The sequence below is a fragment of the Cupressus sempervirens genome, chromosome 1 (assembly GCF_028749045.1).
Source record: "Cupressus sempervirens isolate cs-2001-9-10 chromosome 1, ASM2874904v1, whole genome shotgun sequence".
In the NCBI taxonomy this organism is placed as follows: Eukaryota; Viridiplantae; Streptophyta; class Pinopsida; order Cupressales; family Cupressaceae; genus Cupressus; species Cupressus sempervirens.
Genome location: NC_143118.1, coordinates 450722381 through 450729970, shown reverse-complemented (window position 1 = coordinate 450729970; position 7590 = coordinate 450722381).

Sequence of the window (7590 nt, the reverse complement as noted above, 5' to 3'; positions counted from 1 at the left end):
TCTATAGAAACATTAGGAGGAGTTGGGGAAACGTGGAATTAGAAAACTGAATGTAGCAGCTGGATCTAGAGCCTTAATGTTACAAAAAATCTCAACCTTCCTGGACAGTTGTCTCTCACGCGGAAAAGAGTTTGGCAGAGAAGTTTATGAAGACGTTGTCTTCATTGGATGTCGATGGGTGTAGTTTTTCATATATATGATGATTAAGCTTTAGTCCACTCATGTCTCCGACACACGATATTTGGAGGTGGATTTCTTGTCAATATCGTGGCTTCAATAAATTAAAAAAAAACCAACTTTGACAAATAAACTATTGAACAGAGAAAATATTTGCAGTTCTATTGGGCATCGATTCCTTGCCGCGACAGTCCCTATTCTAGTATGGGAGCACGAAGTCATTGTTGGGCTATGCCATTCTGAGATTGATCAACCTCCTGCTTGTATGCTTTGGATATTGTTGAGAGTTGCCTGCATTACCATTTAGCTTTTTATTTCCCATGATTAGCAGGTGTTGGAAGATTTAATATTATCCAGCCATACTTGGGTGTTAACAATTGACATCGAGCATTCATCATTTGGTGGATGCTTATCTTTGGGAAGCCAAACGACACTGTAGGAGCAAGTAATGTGGTAGAGAATTTTTTCAAGCTGTTTTCGGAGATATTGTAGGAAATAATGATTATTTTCACTGCCATGAATGGTTATTTGAGGAGCACCGGATTGGGGCTATCTTGTTATTGAATCAGACTCATAATTATTTAGTCAGCATGTGAAAATCTAAACAACCATTGATTACTGACCGAGGGTGTGAAACGACCACTGTAGTCATTGCTAGAGCTGTTGAGGTAACTCTAAGTTGTCATTACTTATAGATTGATATTGTCGTCCAAAAGAATGCATGAACTATTTTTACGGGAGTGCTTTTACATCAAGCCAAGAAACATACATAGACCCAGGGAGGTCCATTGTAAACCTTGGTAAACTTGTGTGGAATTGTGAAGCAGAATACTCTTCTAGGAATTTGAGATACAATACAACACCTTTGGGGGAACAAAGTTATATGCTGGAATAGAGAAATAATGGTAGTGCTAGAGTAGTGGGGAAGCTATTTGGAGGCAAATGATAATCAACCAATCTGGAACACATTCAAAGTTAATCTTTTGAAAAAACTAAGCCAAATTATGAGTTAAGAGAGCTTTTTCAGTGTTACAGGGTGTTCATGCGTTTCCATTCGTAAGAAGAGCATTATAAATTGCTTGAAGAATTGATTAAGGAATGTAAGATTAAACAAAAGATTGAAGAACTCCAAGAATATTATGTTGCTTGTGGTCATGCATTTGCAGACATGGAACAGTTAAAAGCAAAGAGAGAGACTGAAGCTAGTAGCTAGAAATTAAAGGAAAATGGTCCATTTTCTGGATGATATTCAACAAAAATGAGTAATAGGATTGGAGGTAGCATACACCAGTTCCAATCATACAAACTATTATTCCTCACTTCAAACAATAAATACTAGGCTCATTCTATCATTATTCTAATCCATTGAGGATCAACTGGACATAGTTGTAACTGAAAACTTTCCAATCAGCTCTCAATATTTTACCTTGGGTGGATGAAATTCTTGAGTTGATAATGGAATTGAGCTAAGGTGAGCCATTAGAATCGACGGTCTGAAAGATATGATTATATGTTTTCAAAAGCTCCTCTATGCTATGCGAATCTTAGTGGCAAGAAATTCATCTTTTACGAGAACCAAAAATGATTAACAGAGGAAAGAAGGCAAGCAATGTCATATAGTGTTTTAGTCACTACTAGATAATATCAGGTTTGAGAAATGAGAATCTATCTGGATATCAAAGCAATCATAAGAAGCAGGTCAAACTTAAAAGGTACTATGAAACCACAAGAGCACTTAACCCAAGATTCAAAATCTATTGTAAGAGCAAAAATACTCGACATTTTTGGAGAGTACAAAGGACTTCCTACCCGAATCTAGAATGATTTATCATTTAATGACTACTTGGATTTTTATCTAGGACAACTAAATATGACTAATATGGAAAAATGAAAGTATTTGGAGTTGGCCCAAGATCTCTTTGAAAATGAACAACACACAAGGGTGTACGAAGAAATTTTGATAGGCCAGAATTATCATTTGGATGACTTGGAAATAGAAGAGCAAACAAATACCTGAAATGGATAACCTTGTCATGATCACATAGAAGATGTTACACGAGGTGCAAGTTTCTTCGTTGGTGACTTGGAGGTAAGCTTTTTTAAGGCAGAATAATGAAATAGAATGCACACAAGGTAGTAGCAGTTTGGGACCTTGGTATCATAAACCATATATTCATGATACTTAGAACATGAATTTAGAGGAGCAACCTAAGATGACACTGCAAGATAATGAACAGTTTCAACAGAGAGATAATGAAATACATGCTGTACAGAATCAATTGAATTTTAGTGAAGACATGGTTGTGGCATCTTTGGTGTAGTTTGATAGTACACACGAATTGGTTAAGGAGATCTACAGGAAGGTCCCAAGGGAAGGGGAAACTGACTGGCATGTGGCCGAGTTACAGAAAGTCAAAACAACCATAGAGACTATGAAATTAGATTACTTATATCTGCTGTCCGATAGGGATTATATTCTCAAGGTTGTTGAGATTTATGCAACACAGTCAAATTGGGAAAATGATGAGATTGAGGATCTCAATAGAACACTTAAGTATGTTCAGGAGGCACTGAGTGAAACTCAATTTTCTCTACAGGGAGTAGAAAGTAAAATCAAGCTCATGGAACACTCTCGAGAACATGAGAATAGAGTGAGGTAGGAGTTCTTTCAGGAAGTCATTGACGAACTTGAGAATATTCAGCAGATGTATGACTTGGATAGCTGCCCCAAACGGTTAAGTAGCAAAAATCCAAAACACTTTTAGCCTGTTGAAAATCCTTTGTTTGAAGTTGTTTCTGATTGGTCATCCAACAATCCTCTTTTTGTGTTAAATGAGGAATCTTCTCTTGTTTGCTACGAAGAGGAAGAGTTTGATTTCAAACTTTGGGATCCTGGTGCAGATCTTAACAGTGAATTCGGATCTCAGCATGAGGATGCTGAATCAACTTCTGTTGTTTATAATTTGATCAACTCCAACATATTTTTCGATTTCACCCCATTCAGGAGTTAGGTGAATTTTCTTCATCAGCCTTTGAACAGTTCTCAGTGGAGTATTTATGTGAGGTTTGTGGGTAGATTCTTAACATCCTTCATCTTTCTCCAAGTTTATGCCGACAATATGAATTTTGATGTCCCTAGCATGGTGGTTTCAGCTTTTGAGTAGCTCATTTCTTACATCATCCATTTAGGATAGGTCTTCACATTCTACTGGATTATACATGGACCTTGGATCTATTTCTATCTCATCATAGTGACATGGCAGTGTAACAGAGTTTGGGATCTAGGTGTTAGTAGATGGTATCTATGGTTGGGCGAGGATTCTATAGTGGTCCTATTCAATTTGAAGTTGAATATGGTGATGATTAGTATTGATCATTTTACAAAGGCTGAGTTTTTGTAGAGAGTTTTATGGGATCCAGGGATCCGGTTAAGAGATAGATTGCAAAGAGTCATCTGGCTTCGCAGTGTGGCCAGAAATGTTCTTAGTTTGGACTACAAGACTATTTGCAGAATCATATGGGATCCTAGTACTGATTTCTTGGGGACAAGCAATCTTAAGGAGGGGAGATTTGTAATGTTCCCTTTTGGAACATTAGAAAATATTGAAGACTTATTTTATGCAATATTAAATGGAATCTAAGACATAGGCTCAAAATATTAAAAGGGTCAATTTAATGTTATTTAAAGGACAAAAGGGTCAAGAGGAACAAGACAAAATACCTTGGGGAAGTTGAAGAGCCATAAGGGAATAAGACGAAAACCATAGAGAAGCTGAAGAGTCTTGGTTTGCGTATTAAAAGGCAAGAGGGGCTCATTATTGGATATGCTTGATTTTATTATTCAGTTTAGCTTTTTCTTTTCCGTGAGTCTCAGAAAGCTACAACTTTCAGCTAGTTTAAGGATGTAGCCCCTCGTGCTAGCAGATAGTGGACACAAACCCATTGTCCTAGGAAACATCATTTTAGGTGTTTCATTTGTGCTTATAGGTTCTTATTCCAATGTTTCAATCTGATCATTAAATCTGTATTTAGGATTGGTTTTTTTGTACTGGTTATTGTATTGCTATTGTATAATGCAATAATGTGTTTAGGAGTGTTGAAGGACTACTTCTTTTATCCTGTTGATTTGTAATGCATTTTTATATGCTTGAATCTTTAGTATCATTCTAAGGCAGACAAATTTATTTAAGAAATACTGGTTTCCTATTGTTGTTCGTATTACATCTGCCTGTGTATGCATTTTGAGTAATATTCAAGAAAGAGGTGGTTGAATATCTATCTGGGTTATTGTTTGTACTTTACATTGCTGGTTATTTGCAAGGTGGCTTTGTATATTCATGATTCCAAGGTTAACTTGAGGGAATAATAAGGAAAAATCCTATTTAGGAAAGTACAGTGCTGAGTCGAGTTATTACAATGTTGGTATAGGTCATTATAGACAACCAATAGTACTTTTGAGGAAATCAGGTTTGATGCCTGATAAAACTTTATCTAGAAATTCATACAAATACATCTCTTATTCTTTAAATTAGAGAATCATGCTCTATGGTGCCTTTGAAAGTTCCATTCCTTATAGTAGGTCAATATATAATGAAATTATCATTGAAACAACAATCTAGGTAACCAAGCTTCCAAAGAGTTAATCCATTTATACACCTTTCGATCCATATTCCTCCTAGGATTTATGAAAAATTATATAAAGTTTATATTCACTCCATAAGAATCGCATTACCTACAGAGCAATTTATTTAACTTAATAAAAATTTCCTCATGGCAAATTTTTCATGTCAAATTTCCCTTCATCACTAAATACAATCAAATATTTCTACAGTAAACGAGTACCATGAAACCTTTCTTGTGGAGATATATACTAGTGGAATCTTACTTTCATTTTATTTTCAATATACTAAGTTGATTAATAGAACCAGAAGTATTATATATGATTTTTTTTTCCACACAATATAGGAAGATAAGAAAAATCCAGATTTTGATATACCTGATCATGAAGCCTGTTCTCTAATGCCCTATATGAAACAACACAAAAGAAGGCTTGTGTTTTTTCAATATTTTAGATGCTACTCCACTCATCCAAAAAAGAAGAAGAAAGCTTTAGACTTTCCCACCTAAGAAAAGATGCTAAGCTGGAAGTTATGAGCAACCTTCAGTTAAAACATCTCGGTGTTCACAGTGTTGACCAACTCCAACAATTCAAGTGGGCTAACAAACCAGACAAACCTTGCCCACAGTTGACCCCAAATTAGTAAAATAAAAAGCATTTACATAACAACATACTACTTTTCTGCCCACTTTAATCCAACAAGTTTCTCCAAAATATCCCAAAATGTGGGTTATATAATAAGTATCCTAATATTTGGCTTGTTACTAAGAGGATAAACTCACCTTTCCAATGTGCCTTCAGTGAATGAGGAGGCTCCTCACTATTGATATCCAACAATTTCAAGCTTAATTAAATGGCCAACTCTTCTTGCATATTCTTCACCCACACCCAAATTAGTAGAGAACGGTTTCAAAAGTCCTGAAGCAACCTTTTTCGCTTCTCCTCCACCTGAAACAAACAACTCACAACTTCTTGCAATAGGTTTAAAGCTATGCATAGTTCCAAATATATACACTGCCCCCCACCTTAGCCATAACAATAGCAAGAAAAATTGATAGATTGTAGACTAAAATCAAGGCTCCCAACTATTTGAACATAACATATTTTCTTGGGTCAATATGCTATGAGTTTTTTTTTTTTTGGGTTACTATCACTGTAATGAAAAATTTGATTATTTTCATTGCCACCAATGCTAGAGGATGCTAATCTTAGCTTGCTTTTAAAGAAAAATGGACAAAACATAAGCATTGAAGAGAGTATTAATGGGATAGAGAGCCATATTTGACAAACTTTTTTAGCAACAATCTAGCCAAATCAAAACCCTTGAGTATAGATTAATTTTTTTTGAAAGGGATTTTAACAAATGAAAGCAATTCTGGTGAAAAAAAGAATTGGATGCCCAATACTAGATAAAACAAGAAGAGGCAGGATGGAGAAACAAGAATTCAAAAGTATTATGATTTAATGAGCAGTAGACAAACACAACTGGAAAAATGCAAATGATAATAATAAAACTTCAAAAGGCTTACAAACTTCAATTCCTCTTTTGTCCTAAAGATTTCCTTTCCTATTTGCTTATTTGTCCTGAAATGTAAACAATGTAATGCAATAGTAAGGCATAATATTTTTAAGGAAAACAAAAATAAGTAAAGAATGATACCAATTAAAATGAGAAAGTAAATTGTCAGAGAACATAAACTAGAATATTGAAAGGCCGTATCGATGATGTAAGAATTACATGTGGAAGGCCACATCCACCATTCTACACAGGTCTTACCACCTCTTGCCACTGTTGGCTCCTGATTTAACAGTTTTGAAATTAACCAAGAAACCAAACTAATGCATCTAAGGCTAGAAAATTCTTATGATGAATACACTTGACTGTAGTCTTGGGCCAACTTTAAGGCATAACTCCTTCTTCACTTCAGGCTCAGCAAGACTTGGGTGGGTTAACCTTGAGGTTCTGAGATATGGTAGTAGTGCAAATTAAAACATAAATATGAACCTATTAACAACAGATGCAACCCCTTTTATCTTCTAATACTTATGCAATGACATAGAAATGAGATAGCTACAAATCATATCCTATGAATCCATAGGCCAAGTGAGGGTTAATTCTTTTCAACCCACTAGAAAACATGAAATATTGAAATGATTTTGATTAAAAGATTTTTTACAAATAACCTTCATATCAGCTTGCATCTGATTTAGTGATTAGTGCCTTATCCATTGCAACATAGAGTCATTACTAGCAGGATGACCTAACTTGATTGCCTTACAGTTAAGTTTGTCAACTGAAATCCCCAAATCCCATTCTTACAAAATATCCCCTTCATATTAGAACATTGAAGCATTTACCTAATTCCTTGAATCAGAAGCAACAACAGATCTGACATACAACTCATCCAAGCTACCTTAAATTGAATAAACATTATTCATTCAATTACAAAGTCAATAGCATATGAAGAATTAGGAGATAGAATAAGAAAACCCAGATAATACATTGCAAATCTCCTTTATATTCATCCATGGAAAGACTGAATACATAAACTAGTAACACCAAATGAAACTCAAGATACTTCATATAATCTAGCATCAATCTCCATTATCTGAGAAGCAACACATGAAAATGAAAAGAAAATCTGCACATAAATGGATGTGTGGCCTTCATTGCTAGAGCTCAGCTCAATAGACAGGAAACAAAACCAACTACAACCTTGGTTTCATAGTAGAACACTAGAACCCTGCTGGTATCACAGAGAAAACTGCCAACCCTTACAATGAAAGAGAGAAAG